Source organism: Bufo bufo, chromosome 1, assembly GCF_905171765.1.
Source record: "Bufo bufo chromosome 1, aBufBuf1.1, whole genome shotgun sequence".
Taxonomy (NCBI): domain Eukaryota; kingdom Metazoa; phylum Chordata; class Amphibia; order Anura; family Bufonidae; genus Bufo; species Bufo bufo.
The window spans coordinates 193,719,967-193,737,644 of NC_053389.1; positions in this window are offsets into that span (position 1 = coordinate 193,719,967).

A 17,678-nucleotide genomic window follows, 5' to 3' on the forward strand; every position below is an offset into this window, starting at 1 on the left:
CCAATATTGTAATATTGCTAAGTAACCATGGCAACCAGGCCTGCAGTAGCGTCCTGGTTGCCATGGTTACCAATCGGAGCCCCAGAGCGATTAAACTGGGACTCCGATCGGAATCTCAGCTACCACCAATGATCGGGGGGGGGGGGGAGGGGAGGCCGCACACTGGCCACCAATGATATTAATACAATAGAGGGGGAGCGGGGGGGGGGCGCACACTGGCCACCAATGATAATACAATACAGGGAGGGGGTGGCGACGGAGGCAGCACACTGGCCACCAATGAAATTACAATAGAGGGGGGGAGGGGGGCCGACGGAGGCCGCACACTGGCCACCAATGAAATTACAATAGAGGGGGGGAGGGGGGCCGACGGAGGCCGCACACTGGCCACCAATGAAATTACAATAGGGGGGGGGGGGGGGGCCGACGGAGGCCGCACACTGGCCACCAATTAAATTACAATAGGGGGGGAGAGGGGCCGACGGAGGCCGCACACTGGCCACCAATCATATTACAATAGAGGGGGTGCCGCACACTGGCCACCAATGATATTCAAACTGGTCTCTTACAGGGGGCTATGATACGCACAATTAACCCCTTCAGGTGCGGCACCTGAAGGGTTAATTGTGCGGATCACAGCCCCCTGTAAAAGATCGGTGCTGCCAGGCAGCAGGGGGCAGTCATGTACACAGTTTGTAGTATATTCTAACTAGAAGCGTCCCCATCACTATGGGAACGCCTCTGTGTTAGAATATACTGTCGGATCTGAGTTTCACGATGTAACTCAAATCCGATGGTATATTCTAACATAGAGGCGTTCCCATGGTGATGGGGACGCTTCAAGTTAAAATATACCATCGGATTGGAGAAAACTCCGATCCTATGGTATATTAACTCCTGACTTTACATTGAAAGTCAATGGGGGACGGATCCGTTTGCAATTGCACCATATTGTGTCAACGTCAAACGGATCCGTCCCCATTGACTTGCATTGTAATTCAGGACGGATCCGTTTGGCCAGGCGGACACCAAAAATCAAGGAAGACCCACGGACGAAAAAACGGTCACGGATCACGGACCAACGGAACCCCGTTTTGTGGACCGTGAAAAAATACGGTCGTGTGCATGAGGCCTAAGACCAGCACCAAATATTCATTGCCCCACTTCACACATTTTACAGTACTTCGTACAGTAAATATACTGGAAGGTCTTGTTGAGTGATAGGAAATCCATATCTTCCACTTTTGTATCCTCGGTCCCCATAACAAAGGTCATAATGTAATCTAAATGTTATAATTCCTTTAGCGATTTGTTGCTTCATTCTGGAAAAAAGTACCTTTAATCCATATGCAAATTAGCAGTTTAGCACCCTTTATGTGCGCCCTGGCTCAGTCTGCTGCCTCTTCTAGCCCCTTCCTCTCCTACTTGATTGACAAGGTCAGGTAAGTTGACTATGTAGAACCTTGTCCTCTCAAGAAGAACTTCCTGGTGGCAGACTCCCTTTAAAAGGTTGCCTGCTTTTGACAATCCCTTTTTTGTTACAAGTGATCCTTACAAGAAATTATTTTATTGTCTGCTAGGACCCCAGGAAATCAGCTGAAACTTGTACATGAGCACAGCAGCAAGTGTTTAATTTCTTTCCAGTGCCACTACAGAGGAAATTAAGAATTACACAGTTCTTACTGAAAACACATCCAGGGCAAAACATTATTTTTGCAAACGTTTTATGTTCTGGTTCATAGTACCACTCTCTTAAAGGGATTATCCAAACTATAAAACGTGCCCCCGAATGCCCAGGCCTCTCATATAGATGATACTTACCGCACGGCCACCGCTGCATCTCCCTGTCGCGCATTTTCAAAACATCCGGCGATAGGGGATGGCAGCCAATAGCAGGCCATGACGGGGACGAGCCTCCCTAGCGACACCTGCAATGCTAGGGAGGCTCGTCCCCGTCGCGGCCTGCTATTGAGGGGCCGGAGCCTTGGGGGCATGTTTTTAACTTAGAATTCCCTGAAAAGATATTTGAAATAGTTTAGTTTAAAACTTAAATTGTACCTAAACGTTTGAATATATTTTATTAAAACCTATTCTAAATGGCATAATATTAATTTTTATAATAGACATTTTTTTTCCACATTTTCCTTACAAAATAGGTATCAGAATTTTAAGTGTAGTTTACATTAATTCATGTTTAAGCGTTTGCATGTGTCTTGTAGTGTAATGCTACTTGTAGTTCTTGTTTACTGGGGCTACTATGTTCACAGGAGAATTCAGCATGATGTAATGTTAAAAGTTTGCCAAAGGTCTTGTATGACCTAATAAGAGGCCCAAAGTGTAAAATACAAAAGAATAAAAACAAAATATATTTATTAAAAAAGAAGAAACAAAAACACCACCACAAGCCCCACAGCAGGTTCTAGTCCTGCTCCTTTGAGCAACTATCCGTACAATGCACTACTCTAGCTGAAACTTGCTTAAGCATCCAGGCATGGGGTGTAATATTTCTCTTTAAAGTGTACCTGAGTAAAAAAAAAAAAAAAGTTTGCATAATGGCTGTGATTTGTACAATGATAACTGTAAAAGAACAGGTATCTTTTGGGCTTCCCTAATGTCTCTTTCAACCATATTATTCGCTGTTTCAACTGCACAGCTAGATGCATTTTACTCAGAAGCAGGGGGGCGTATCCATTCAGTGAAATCTTCCAGCACTATACTACTGTGATGTTCCTTTCCCTTACGTTTGTTTTCAGCTCTGGAGCTAAGAGAAAAGGTAAGTAGGGAGAGATCACACTTACGGACACACAGGAGACTCCTATAATCTTGAAAAGCTGTGTAGAAGCAGTTCTTTTATCAGGCTCAGGATCTCAGCTAGCTCAGACATGCCCCCTTTTCCTAAGAGCTGTCTTCTGTGCTTTTTTGTTACTAGGGATGGACTGCAATGGGCTGCAAATAAAGTGGAAATGAGACCACTAGTGGCCATGACTTTAAAGCTTTTTTTTTAAGTGGATGCAGCATATTTTTTCTAGTTATACCATTCTCTATTAAACAAAATAAAATTGTGTGAAAGTACCGTACAGTGACACTTCAGGCAATGCAATCACAGGGCAGACTGTAAATGTTAGACTAAGCTCTGCACCTTTTTTGAACAGGTTGCAAGTCCACAATGTCCACAGTGGGATGTGGATATGTTACTTATGCAAATAGACAATCCGCAATCCTGTGTCCAAGAAAATTCCTAAACACTTGGCAATGGAGACTTAATGGTCTTTGTACAACAGCAATTCTTGAAAGACTTCCACACTCCCTCTTTTCATTTGGCCTGCTTTTCCAAGTAAAGTTATTTTCTGGCCTAGGCCTGGCTGGCATTTAATCTACACCTGGCACTTCTGTCAGTTATCCTATTTTGCATCTGCTCTCTTTGCTGACTCAGACTAGATTGACTGACCTGTTTGTAGAGCATTCCTCCTCTCTATATAGAGAGGATGACACCAGCTCCATCTTGTGGTGGCTGAGTATGGCCTATTAACACTTTATGCAAATGACAAATACAGATCAAGTGAAAGTACATTTTAAACTCTTTCTTTGCAGTTTTGCAGTGTATCACTGCTCTGCATTGGGATGCTGAAAATACGTCATCACAGCGCTGACTTTATAAGGTGAAAGTGAAAAAATACAGTAATCTTCACACCCATGTGCCTATGGACAAACATAAAAATTTGTCATAAATTGCTGATAATAGGGCATTTTCTGTATTGATCTCTATTAATGATCAGAAACAACTGCAGCATCACCCAACTGCAGTAGTGTTGCACTGCAAAAGGGTTAAATGTGCTTTTATGTGATATATGCTGTATTTATGGCATGGCGGGGGTTAATAGTCCATTATCAATTATCACTAGGTGGAGCTGTTACATTCTCCCCATAGGGACAGGTGGTAGAGAGACAATGGGGGTCATTTAGAAAGACCGTCTTTTTATGCCGGTCTTTGTTTTCCCTTAAAGATGGCACACGATGTGAATAATTTATGAGGCGGCTTGCACCTTCTCATAAATTAAGTGCAACTTCAACATTCTGTGCACTTGGTGGAGTAGTTTTTTGCCAACTTTTACACCTGTTTCCCGGACTAAATGTGGCCCCTACCCAGTGTCGGACTGGGGTACCTAGGGCCCACCAGTAAAATTTATTTTGAGGGCCCACCGTACAGATACATTCAAATATAATAAATAATCTAACAAGTTTTTTTATAAGAACATAGGCTGGTTGAGATGCTGTACATTGAATATATGTATGTAGTGCAGTAAATCAAATGTGTTATGTGCCACTTGTGCAGGGGGTGGGAGAATAGGGGCCCACATTGCTCAGGGGCCCACCGGGGGATTCCCCTGTACCCCTGTGGGCCAGTCCGAGCCTGCCCCTACCTCTCCAAAGTATCAAACGTGCTGCAAAAACACCCATGCAACCCAATATTGTGGCAAAAGCATTTAAAAATTGACAAAAAAAGGCTTTTATGACTTATTTTACTCCAAAAACTGGTGTAGCACTGTTCATAAATGACCCCCCAGTGTCTAGACAGTGAAGTGAGCAGATTAAGAAAATAGCCCTGGATAGTGCACCAGCCAAATGTGCGACCATATAGAAAAAAAAGTGGAGAAAGAGACAAAGAAAAAAACACTGAAAAGAATTCCAGTGTTGAGAGGAGGTGCATGTATAAATTCTGTGGAGATAAACTGCCTAAAAAAGAAGTTATAGGCTCATAGTAACATAGGGGTCATTAACTAATCTGAAATACTCCTAAATTAGAGAAGATGGCAGCGGTTAGTTACGCTGCTATCTGCGACTTCTCCCTTCTCACACCAGGTCTAAAATTGTGGGAGTGGTGTGGGCAGGGAAGAGGGTTGGCTGGCAGGCCTGTCTCATTCATCATTTCCTACGCCTGTTTTAGGTGTAGAAAATGGTCTAAATATAAGGGCTCTTTCACACGAGCGGATGCCGTGCGTGGAATCCGCTGCGTGAAAGACAGCCAAGCCCCGCTCCGGACAGCAGAGACAGGCAGCCTTAACATGATTCATAATGCTCCGTGCCTCTCTGTGATCTTTTTACTACAAAATCACGGTGACAACTTTATCTCACTGTGATTTTGTAGGAAAAAGATCACAGAGAGGCACGGAGCATTATCAATCATGTTAATGCCGTGTCTCTGCTGTCCGGAGCGGGGCTTGGCTGTCTTTCACGCACAGCATCCGCTCATGTGAAAGAGCCCTAAGACAGCTAGAACGCTGTCTTACATTTAGAACTGGCTCTGGATGGGCCAAAATTATGGAAGGCAAAAAATCCCATGAGGTAGAAGCCAAATTTTCATCATTTTAGATGAAATTCCTACCCGACTCCAATCAGGCAATCAGAATAACTCCCTGGATCAATGACCTTTCTCCAAAAATCTAGTAACTATAACCTGTATTAAGTACATCCAGACCCACCACAAGATGGAACTTACAAGATGGAACAGATTACTTTAAAATTGTAGTACTGTCTCTGTTAATTATTGTATACCACTTGTTATATTGAATTTTTTAGCAGTATTTGTATTCTTTGTACTTCTCAAACTTAATTAAAATTTTGCATTATGAAAGGAATAAAAGTAAAATAATTTAACAAAAAAAAAAATGTACATCCAGACCCCTCTTGAACTCTTTTAGTGAGTTCACCATCACAACCTTCTCTGGCAGAGAGTTCCAAAAAACCGAAATAAGTATCACTTACCTGCTGAGTCTCTGGCACCGCCATTCTGGTCCTCCATGCAGGAATGTAGTGGTGATATCAAATCAACAACACATAACCGTTGCAGCCAATCACTGGCCTCAACAGTGTTCCTTGGAGGCCAGTGATTGGCTGTTGTCAACGTGATGTCAATGCTGTAGCTTTGCAAAGACAGACTGTCGGTGAGGACCAGAATGACGGCCCCATTATCTGCATGGGGATGTTTCTGCATAGCTTGCAACTTTAATTTTTTTTTAAGAGGGACAACACCAGAGGCGGACTGGCCATCAACCGTACTGGTATGATTCCAAGACGGCCGATGCCCAGTGGGCTACCCAAATCTGCTGCATGACTGCTGGCTAGCTACATAACTGTCTGAGGACACTAATACAATTGAAGTTAGAAGATGCAGCAGCCATCCCAGGACCAAGGAACAGATACCGAAAGACTGTCAAGACTCTCGCACTAGATCTAGGACGTAAGGGAGTTATAGTTTCTGCAGCATGTGCTTGGATTTCTGCAGGCCGAATTCAGAAGAATGAAAATTCAGCTGGCTGGATCCAGCAAGAATTAGAAGTAGAAGGCCTTCCTTTATATTTCCTATTACATTTTTATCCTGGCTATGGCTCAAAAAAACTGGTTCTGAAAACAGCCGTGTGATGGCCATTACAAAAACGTGCAAAGGAACCCTCAAGCCCCTATTAAACAACGTGATTTTGGGGCCAATTATTGGGAACAAGTGTTCATAGAAATAATCATTCCCAATAACTGACTAATATGATTATATCACCAATCAGCTGATTACCTAGCAAACGCTTGTTTGTGAGCTGATTAGCATCCTTTCATTAGGATCAAATATGCGCAAATATTGGGCAGCACTTCTCCCTGTGTGATAAGGGATGTGCTGCTGCAGGGAGTGAGCCCAGGAAGAGGAGAGGAGGATGGGAATGGTAGCTATGGTCCTGAGAGACGTAGTAGTACTCGCAACTCAAGGTGGGGTGGAGGACACCCCCTTTTTTTCCCCTCAGGGCACACTCTGGTATTGGGGCTTCTGTAATTAGGGTGCTTATGACGGTGAATGTGCAGTACCCCAGACCTGGAGGTACTGCACTTGTACGCAATCGTTTTGTATTGTAATTGTGTGTTATTTGTCTGTAAGTACCAGTTAAGATGTGGATGGCAATGGTTGGCAAGAAACAGGGCTAACCACCTTGTTCATCCCCTCTTGGGAGGAGTGGACTGGTCCTGCTTCCTGCCAGGAGAGGGAATTTGAGAACAGCCTTAGTAAGGAGAGGATGCACATGTCTGAGCTCCTACTCCTAAGAAGCATTCTCCAGAGAGAACAACAGCTAAAACCAGTCCTCAAGTAAAGCCTTGAGCAGTTAGTCTGCAGAGTGACCAGCTAACACCTGCATCAAAGACACTGCTGTGAGGTGAGGGACTATGCCTAAGACACCCATCACCCAGTATACTACTAAGCCAGTACAATAAAATAGCTAAATTGCAGCCATTTGACCTGCTTCCATATTCCTTACTGGTGCCAGAAAATTGCACTTGTATTCAGCTACTGTGCCTAAAGTTATACCTTGCACTTTTTGTACATTTAGTTCTGGCCTCATTCTTCAAAACAACATTTCCACTGCACTGATCCCCAGGAAGCAACGGCCTGTACCACTCCCATCCTCTGCATTGGCTCCTCCAGGGCTCACTGTAGATGTTTAGTCAGGGTGCAAGGCAGGAGGGTGGATGCAGGGCCATTGGAGTATGGAGACAATGATCAAACCCATGGGGTCAAATAAAAAAAGTCGCTTTAATGAGTGGATGATTAGAATTGTAGTACAAGTAGCAGCAAAATCACAGTTCAGAAGTATCTTACCATGGCATCATACCGGCAACACAATGGTGTTGTAGTTGTACTTCCAATCTCTACATATATATACTCTTTACAGTCTTTCCGATTAATCATAGGTATGCAATTTGGTTGTTATCTCCAACTGCAGTTCTCAAACTGAGAGAAGCAGATTGAAGGGGAACTAAAGCCAGAATAAAAAAAAATACAGCCAACAAAACATAATCTCTATGTGTCTGTTTTTTTTCTCTCCTGTTTTATTACCACATTTGCAATTCATGAAAAATACAATAGAAAAGCAGTGTATTGGTCTCTAAGGCTGCAGCTATGACATCCCCCCCCCCCCCCCCCCCCCCACCCCTCTTATGCTAGTACATGCAAGCCAGGAAATATAGCAGGGGGCTGGGTTTCATCTGCATAACATTTGTCTGCACAGCGAGTCTGGCTATTCTGTTGGAACAAATCTCCTAGTTAATACTAGTACAAATTAGATTTGGTTACAGAATACTAAATCTGCCAAGATAAATCCCACTCCTCATTCCTAAATTATTCCAAGCAAGGCAGATTTGCCTTTCAAGTCCCTGGTAATGCAGGGTATCCACCATGTGGAACTGTAATAGACTGCAGAATACTAAATCTACCAAGATAAATCCCCCTCTCCACTCCTAAATAGTGCCATAGCTAGGTAGATTTGCTATTCATGTCTCTAGGAAAGCTAGGTTGCTAACATTTGGATCTGTAATGGAGTCAGAATGCAGAATACTAATGGCATAATTTATAAAACTGGTGTAAGGAGAACTGGCTTAGCTGCCCATAGCAACCAATCAGATTCCACCTTTCATTTTGGACAGCTCCTTTGGAAAATGAAAGGAATCTGATTGGTTGCTATGGGCAATTAAGCCAGTTCTAATTTACACCAGTTTGTTAAATTACCCCATACATCTATCAAGACAAATTCCTCTCCTCACTCCTAAATAGTGCCATACCTAGGCAGATATGCCTTTCAGATTCCTGGGAAAGCTGGGTTACCCCCATGTGGAACTGTAATAGACAGCAGAATTCTAAATCTACCAAGACAAATCCCCCTCTGTACTCCTAAATAATGTCACAGCTAGGCAGATTTGTCTTTCAGGATCCTGGGAAAGTTGGGTTACAACCGAGTGGAACTGAAACAGACTACAGAATACTAAGTCTACCAAGTTAGCCCCTTCCCCACTCAAATATATACAAATATAATGCAGACCACTGTTTGTGGTGAGCCAGTGAGAGAAAATGCCTATTCAGATGTAAACCTGTCAGAAATCTATTAGATCTTCCTCTCTAGTCATTATTACATAAGTGTGTAAAGCTGTTATTATGGGGCGTCAGTGGACATTATAGGGAGAGGTGTATAAGAGGAGAGAACTACAACTCCCAGAATGACTACACTGTTATTATGGGGAGAGGTATAAGAGGACAGAATGACAACTCCCAGAAAGTTCAGCCTGTTATTATGGGGCATCAGTGGACATTACATGGAGATGAGTATAAGAGGAGAGAATTACAACTCCCAGCATGACCAGACTGTTATTATGGGGCATCATTGGCTACGTCATGGAGAGCATCATTGGCTACGTCATTGGGTAGAATTACCACTTCCAACATTTCTAGGATGCTATTATGGGCAATCAGAGAATATTACAGGGAGTGAGTACACGGAAAGAACTACAACTCCTAGTATTTGACTTATCGAAGGAGATACTAATCATATAGCAATGTAGCAAGATCGATCTGTCATCATTTCAGTGTGGCTAGTTAAGCCCTGCCTCTCTCCTGTTCAATGTGTGCGTGTGTGTGTGCCGTCAGGCATGTTCAACTAGTCGTTCTCTAGCCACAGATGGAGACGAGTGGTGAAATGAAAAGGTTCCTTGTCTGCAACTTGTAGACATACTTGTGTGTGCACTATGGGTTAAATGCATTTGTGTTATTTATGTTTTTTTCAGGGTTTAGTTCCCCTTTAAGGGAGACTTCACATCATTGTTTTGTGTACCGTTTTTTCAAAATAACGGAAAAGAAAGGATCCGTCTGAAAGGCTATTTATTTCAATGGTGGTGAAAAAGTGTCCATTTGAGGGGGGCGAGGGGGGGGAAATCGCCCCCCCCCCCGTATGTTGTTCTTTGCCACCCCCCCCCCCCCCCCACCCCGCTGATTCCCCCAGGTGAATACTATTTAATGAGCGCTTCCATTATGGAAGCGCTCATTAGTACCGAAGGACCAGGAAGTGGTGAACGCTCTGTACTCACCACTTCCTGGTCCTCGGCTGTCGGCTGTGCAGGGCTGCGCACAGCGTGAGGACGCTCTGTGACCTCACGCTGTGCGCGCCAGTTTAGAGCACAGTCGACTGAGGAGGGGGAAAATTACAGGCGGCGTCCGTCCAGGAGCAGGAGAGGTAAGTGGTTTTATTATTTTAGAAAAAATGTGGCTGCTGGGGACATAATGGGGGCTAATTGGAGCCATATGGGGGCTAATTGGAGGCATATGAGGGCTAATTGGATGCATATGGGGGCTAATTGGAGGCATATGGGGGCTATGGGTGCTAATTGGAGGCATATGGGGGCTAATTGGAGGCATATGGGGGCTAATTGGAGGCATATGGGGGCTAATAGGAGGCATATGGGGGCTAATTGGAGGCATATCGGGGCTATGGGGGCTAATTGGAGGCATATGGGGGCTAATAGGAGGCATATGGGGGCTAATAGGAGGCATATGGGGGCTAATTGGAGGCATATGGGGGCTAATTGGAGGCATATGGGGGCTAATAGGAGGCATATGGGGGCTATGGGGCTAATTGGAGGCATATGGGGGCTAATTGGAGGCATATAGGGGCTAATAGGAGGCATATGGGGGCTAATTGGGGGCATATGGGGGCTAATTGAAGGCATATGGGGGCTAATTGAAGGCATATGGGGGCTAATTGGAGGCATATGGGGGCTAATAGGAGGCATATGGGGGTTATGGGGGCTAATTGGAGGCATATGGGGGCTAATTGGAGGCATATGGGGCTAATTATGCATAATCGGGGCTAATTAGAGACACAATAGGGGCTAGTTAGACTATTAGAGGCATATGGGGGCTAATGAGGCATATGGGCGCTAATAAGAGGCATATGGGGGCTAATGAGGCATATGGGCGCTAATTAGGCATATGGGAGCTAATAAGAGGCATAATGTGGGCTAATAAGAGGCATAATGGCTTATAATGGGGGCTAATGAGGCATAATGGGGGCTAATAAGAGCAATAATGGGGTCTAATGAGGCATAAGGGCTTATAATGGGGGCTAATGAGGCATAAGGGCTGATATGGGGGTGATAAGAGGTATAATGGGGGCTAATAAGAGGAATAATGGGGGCTAATGAGGCATAAGGGCTTATAATGGGGGCTAATGAGGCATAAGGGCTGATATGAGAGGCATAATGAGGGCTAATGAGAGGCATAATGTGCCATCAACAGATGCCCCCATAACAGTGTGTCTTCCACAGATCCACCATAACAGTGCGCCTGCGGAAGCAAGCAGAGGACGGCACAGCAGACGACTGAATAGCTTCTTTTGTAAGTAAATTGTTTTATTATAAATGTATCCCTGCATACCGCAATTCTCTCGTATTTTGTAATATTATTTATATATACTTATTTTGTTTTGGCCCCCCCATTTTTGACTGTGGTATCTTCGTGCCCCCCCCCTATATATTGTTCCTAGAGTCGCCACTGTTTGGGCTTGAGTACGTCCCGAAGAGACGTGGCCCTGCACACCTTCACCTAGCTCGGGGTAAGCTAGGGCAGACCTCTAACTAACTAGTCTCCACCCTTCCTTAGAAAGAGGGTTAGAATGGAAAGAAGGGTTCCATTCTCTCTAACTGTAGCTCTGCCATGCTTGCTGCCACCTACTGGTGAACCAGGTACATTACAGGAACATATAGAGTTGCATAGAAATAGGAAATGCACAATGTGGACTTGGAATAAATGCATAGATGAAATGATATTAGCATACACAGATAGAAGCAGGGCGTAGCAGTGTTAATGCCACTCGGGGGCGTTACACATCACCCTGACAACCTGGATAATAATCAAATGTTAACCATGTAATTGCCAGTACACTTGCCGTACATAACATAGGAAAAGCAAGTATTTAACCATAAATCACAACGCAGCACTAAATAACAGTAGGTTAAGTGCTGTAGCAATAATTAACCCTTTGCAGCGCCCTTTCTGGGATACTGATCTGCCAATAATCATTACAACTGAGAGAGAGAGAAATGACTGTGGTAGCTGCCTGTGTAATATGCCAGTGCAAACTAGCCCAGATCTACGCTATGTTTTTTCCCCCTCTAAATAGAACAATGTCACAATGCGGCCCTCAGACCAAACGCCCCTAATTTGGGGCCTTTTGCAAAGGTGCGTGATAACTCTTAAGACAGTGCAATAGATGCAATAAGTGGTTGTCACCCAGCATCTGTTACAAGTGAAGAAGATGAAGCTCAGCAATGCTGAAAAGAGTCTGAAGAAATAAAAAAATTAAAAAAAACTTATTTTAAGGTTACTGTTCTTTAAAGAAACACAGTGATGAGTTTGATTTTTGTGAAGTCTATATGAGAGGCCGGTGACTGAGGCCTGTCCCTCTCTCACATACATGGACTTGTCACAGCTTGCAGTCTTCTAAACGCTCTGGGGAACAATGTATTTCTTTGTACATTTATATAGTAACCCCCCGGTCACCCCCTCCCCACACACCCCATCTAAAGCTTCATGTGCTGGTCATGCACTGGATATACTGTGACACCCAATTTTTCTCTCCTGTCAGAGCCCCGGGTGTAAGGTGTTCATCAATACAAGCACGCAAGAGGGTGATGACAAAACACAGGCGCCTGCATACAGGATTGCTGGAGAGCAGACAGAATCGTTCACTTGCACAAGAGCACACACCCACAACGTACACAAAGACTGACATGCAAATCCAACCATAGGCAAAGAAGAGGAGCAGGAGCGCTGAGAGGCCGACTGTCCTGATTACCACCACTGCATGCTCATGGTGAGGAAAGAGTTTGTCAAAGAAGATGAGGTTGTCTGTCGACCTGAAACCACACAAAAAAAAAAGTTGAAGAAACTTGGTTGAAATAGATGACATCACAGAAATGTGTGTGGGCATGCATAATGTCATTCATGCACCAGTTTTGTGGTAACTTTCAGTAATATATTGCAATTCCCTATTATCACTATTGCTGTAGAGAACATGGGGTGCACTGGTTTCATCATCTTTCCATGGAATTCAGCGCTGAAACAAGTACTGGGCAAAGGTTCCAAACCAGAATCCCCTTCCCCCAGGGTTTCCCTTCAGATATGATTGATATGTATTTTTTGTTTGACTTTGGACTGTGATGACTAAAAAGGTTAAATTACAAACTAGAAATTTCATATTCTAAACTGAGATAAAACCTGGAGCTTATTCTCAGGCGCCAAAGATTCATAATATAGGAATGACACAAACTCAGATTTTTGCCTAAAGGAAGAAGGGGCCATGAAAGCTATTGATGATACTGCTTGTCAGGCCCCATGTTGAACGTGACACAGATCATATAACATGGTCCTATGTTATCTGGCCTATCAGGTGTAGGCAGTTATTTTACATGGACGATTTGCTCTATGCTTCAAAATCTATACCCAAGCAGAAGAATGGGGAATACAAGCTTTGGAGGAACTGCCTAAGTATTAGATGTAAAGATACTGCTGTATTATTGTAAATGGAGGGGGTGAGATGCAGATTTTTACTTTTCTTGGAGAGTGGGCTTGTAAGCCCTGTAATTAGTATACAGGGGCATATCTATTGAGGGTGCAGATGAAGCAATAAAACCTGGTTCCTAGTGGCTGGGGGGGGGGGGGGGGGGGGAGGGTGAGGAGGGACAGGACTGAAAGTTTCCTCTACTACATAAGTAGACACCAGTATATTATAGAGCAAATGGTAGGTGGGGAGCTGTACATACTTTGAATTGGTATCTAGGAGCTACTGGTTATGTCTCTGGATGCACACAATGAAGAAGCCAGCATTTTGAGGTTCCTGGAGATAATTTTATTTCACCCATAATGGATTGTGCGTGTTTTGGCTGTTGCCATAACAATTTAATGGAAACCATAGCATGTCCTATCAGTTGTGATCCTACTTGAGCTAAATACATTGGCAGCATAAGTCTGTCCTGTCCTGATAATTTTCTACAATGTAACAGTGTAGATAAAATGTATCAGCTTCCGCCCAGGTTATTTCATGCCTCTCAGCCTTCCCAGATCCACAATTCCCCAGCCAGTGCTGTCCCACGCACCAGGCTCCATGACGTCACTGCATCTTGCCTGCTACAGGGGAGAGCATGATGTGCTCCATTTGTCAGGGAAATGGGGCTAGGGGAGAATTGCTTTTATTAACACAAACGGGCTTCACTGCTGTAAGGGGGCACTAAGGTAAACGGTTCAAGACTACTATGCAGAATTTCATCAATAAAGCTCTTAATTTCCTAATGGTTGTGTCCTGCGCCTGGTAGCAAATTGTGTTGGTTGGAACCTAGTGGTCCATCACCTCACACTGTCTCCTTTTTATGCAGTATTCCTCTGGTTGATTGGCGACCGTCTTCTGGATGATCCCAGTAAAAATAGCATCAGCTGCAACGACCACTCCATTCTGGTCAAACAAACCTACAATGCCACAGCACCAAACATCATAATATAAGTGAGAGCATTATATATCCCTATGGTGACCGAGATGTCTAACATACTTACCTGATGAGTGCCTTTCTTTTACCTCAATACGCTATTGAGATTTTATGTGATAAATCAAGACAAAGTAGCAAGTATTTGTGAAGTGAAAAGAAAATGATACATGGTTTTCTAAATTAATAAATGAAAATCTGAAAAGTGTGGTGTGCATTTGCATTCAGCCCTCATGTACTCTGATACCCCTAAATAAAATCCAGTGTGACCAATTGCCTTCAGAAGTCACCTAATTAGTAAATAGAGTCCACCTGTGTGTAATGTATTCTTAGTATAACTACAGCTGTTCTGTAAAGGTCTCAGAGGTTTGTTATAGAACATTAATCATCAAACAGCATCATGAGATCCAAGGAACACACAAGACAGGTCAGGGATACAGTTGTGGAGAAGTATAAAGCAAGGTTAGGTTCTAAAATATCCCAAGCTCTGAACATCTCATGGATCACTTTTCATGGAACAGTGGTTGCTGTCGATGTTCCCCTGCTTACTGCCACTGTCTCGGGCTCTGTGTTTGGCGGTGGTCTGCTGCTGGTGGTTCCCCATTCACTGCCGCAGTCCTGGGCTCTGTCCTTGCAGGCATCATCCATCCTAGAATCCGCTCCACAGTTTCCTTCTAGCCCATGGAACATCATGCTTTCAATTTGTTCCCTGTAGGATTTCCTTAGGGCCAATGCGCGTTACTGCTGACCAATCCTAGCCCTCGTGCACCTATTTAAGTGGCTCAGCCCCCTTCCCAAGTGCCTGAGCATCAAGGTCCTTGTATCCTGCAAAGTTGGCTGTTATCTCTGCTTGTGTTCCTGTTTACCTGACCCGTGCTTGTGTTTCTTGACTCCACTACATGTTTGATCCCTGCCTGCTTGCCTTGACTCTCTTGTTGCCGACCCGGATTGCCTAACCTGTACCTGTGCTGCCTGCCCTGACCTATTGCTAGATTGACTTCACCTCTGCCTCATTCTTCGGTCCTGCACTCTTGCTCCTGGTTACGACTTGGCATGCTGACTTTGTCTATACATCTGGTACCTTGCACTGGTCCCCCCTGGTTCGCCTGTATCAGCTGCCTTATGTGCCAAGCCTCCTCAAGATGTATCAACCTGGTGTTCCCCTCAGGAAAGTCTATCCCCACCATCAGGGGTTCTGCAAAGAATGAGGGGTTCACTTTGATGATGCCTTTAGAGGAGGTTGGGCACGTGGCACAGTGGGTTCAAACCCGCTGGTTTGTGACAGTATTTTCAGGCCATGGACCCGCCTGTTGTACAGGAACTGTTATATAAGATGAGACATCAGAGCGAATGACAGGATGTCCTGATGCAGTTCATGCATAATGTCACTGGTCGTCTGGATGCAATCTCTCCGCAAGTTACTGCAGGGTGCCAGCCACCGGTACCCCTGCAATACCTATACCTGTGAATTGTGATTTTAGTAACACTGGCGTGTGACTCCCTCTGCCGCGAAGCAATAGCGAAGATCCTAAAACCTGTCATGCCTTCCTGAACCAGTGCTTGTTCCACTTTAAGCTGCTAGAGCAGAAGTTTCCTACTGAGCGGTCCAAGGTCGCCTTAATTGTGTCCCTGCTGTCTGATGAGGCCCCTGCTTGGGCAAATCATATTTGGGAACATGGAGGTCCAGACACCACTAACTTGCAGTCTTTCCTGGCTACCTTCCGGCTGGTCTTTGAAGAGCCTGGACGTAAGTAGTGTTGGGGCGCGAATATTCGAATCGCGAATTTTAATCGTGAATATCGCCACTTCGAGAATTTGCGAAGATTTACAATATAGTGCTATATATTCGTATTCTCGAATATTCTAGATTTTTCTTTTCATCAGTAACCTCCCTTCTTGCTTGTGGGCCAATGAGAAGGCTGTATTTGTCTGAGCTTAGCAACATTCCTTGAAACCAATAGGAAAGTTGCCTACCCCTTTCTATATAAGAACCTCCCCAGCAGCGATTTTCTGTAGTTTTATGGAGTTCTGAGAGAGACAGCAGTGTCATTGCTGTGCTCTGTGCTTTACTTTTTAAATACATTAGATAGTTAGTTAGCTCATATATATAATACAGATAGTTAGTGGGAGATAGTCAGTGTAGGTTGTATCCTGATATAGTGTAGCTGATAGGTTCCAGTGCAGGGTGTTAGGTAGTGTGATAGGTTCTGCTGTCCATACATACATGCTACAGACATAGTGCTGTGATGTCGCAAGTTCACAACAATATTTAGTGCACCAATCAGTAATATGTAGTCAGACCTGCTAAAATGTGAAGTTGCACGTATTGCACAAAAATATATAATTAATTGCCGAATTGCGCAATCGCGAATATATTGAAGAATTCTAAAAAGTGGGGGGTTGAGTCAGCACAACCTGCCTGCAGGTGCAGATCACTATGGCGAAATACATATACAAACGGAAAATGCAAATGTGATCGCACACTACATCCAGCACTCTGCCCTCCATGCTGGATGAGACATTGGTTTATATTTTGGCCAAAGCATAGTAAGCCACTCACCGCGTCAAGGTCGTCTCAATTGAGTGGTCCCTAACTCTTGTTCCCTCCTGTTCATGGGCCATGACAGCCACATAAAATCCAGGGAATGCAGGTCAGCATGCAAGCCAAGTACACTTTGCTTGTAACCCCGTCCGGTGCCATTACAGCTTTCATCGGATCCAGGGATGCAAGTACCAACATGCATGCTGAACCCACCATATACTTCTCCTGGAGCCAGATGACTAATGGTAGGTTCTATATAAGCAGACTCAGTTTTATACTGACTTTAAAACCAGCCTCCAGGACAGATTGACTGGTCAGGTGTGCATGACTCCAAGGAGATCGCCACGCCTCCAATATATGCTACAAAGAAAAAAAGTGGGGGGTTGAGTCAGCACAACCTGCCTGCAGGTGCAGATCACTATGGCGAAATACATATACAAACGGAAAATGCAAATGTGATCGCACACTACATCCAGCACTCTGCCCTCCATGCTGGATGAGACATTGGTTTATATTTTGGCCAAAGCATAGTAAGCCACTCACCGCGTCAAGGTCGTCTCAATTAAGTGGTCCCTAACTCTTGTTCCTACCTGTTTACCTGCATTCCCTGGATTTTATGTGGCTGTCATGGCCCATGAACAGGTAGGAACAAGAGTTAGGGACCACTCAATTGAGACGACCTTGACGCGGTGAGTGGCTTACTATGCTTTGGCCAAAATATAAACCAATGTCTCATCCAGCATGGAGGGCAGAGTGCTGGATGTAGTGTGCGATCACATTTGCATTTTCCGTTTGTATA